The 711-nt window shown below is 32.1% G+C and overlaps 1 protein-coding gene across 1 annotated transcript in view; it reads left to right on the top strand.

The window, feature by feature from the left end:
• Positions 1-711, top strand: part of LOC107443515 (hypoxia-inducible factor 1-alpha) — a 188,800-nt gene that overhangs the window by 160,641 nt on the left and 27,448 nt on the right. The gene's annotated exons all lie outside the window — the stretch shown is intronic.

Below are 711 nucleotides of genomic sequence, written 5' to 3'. Positions count from 1 at the left end.
GAGCAGGGGGCGGAGCCTCCTAGTCGTTATTAATATTTAAGTTGATGATTGGTTCTGAATTAAAACCTCAGTCAGCTTTGATTAAGTTTAATGCTGGTTGGCAAAACATAGAATTTAATCGAAAACGTAAAGGCAAAATTTATCTGTTAAATGAAGACATTTTGCCAAAAAAAAATAAGAATTATGGGAATATTTATATATTTTGTTATGACACATTTATTTGCTATTTAACACAGCTGGATTTAATTCCGTAAATCCGAACGAAAGCTTAAACGCAATGCACAGCGATTGTATACAGGGTTAGGCACAGGTGACATCAGTTCGTGAATAATCACGTGACTTCCCGTTTTAGCTGAAAACGGAAGTTTATGCTTTTTAATTACAAATAACTAAATAATTAGCACTTTTAGAGATGTACGAAAATGTTTTTTTTTTTAGTGTTTCTGAATAATGTTTAAATTAATAACAAAATTGATATATTGTATATTTTATGTATATTTTATTGTATATTTTATGGTTTTCCGCATCTGAAAGAATTTATGAGATGTTATCACTCTCTCTATATATATAAACTGCTGTTTGTAGAAAATGCAACACCATGAAGGAATCATCAGAATCAAATGAAATTCGCAGCAAATGTCAATTATAGGATATTATGCAAATTAATAAAGTTTCAGAGCCATCGCGCGTGCGTGGCGCGCGCAGCGCCCT

The sequence above is a fragment of the Parasteatoda tepidariorum genome, chromosome 1 (genome assembly GCF_043381705.1).
Source record: "Parasteatoda tepidariorum isolate YZ-2023 chromosome 1, CAS_Ptep_4.0, whole genome shotgun sequence".
Taxonomy (NCBI): domain Eukaryota; kingdom Metazoa; phylum Arthropoda; class Arachnida; order Araneae; family Theridiidae; genus Parasteatoda; species Parasteatoda tepidariorum.
This window is presented reverse-complemented; position numbering and strand designations above follow the sequence as displayed.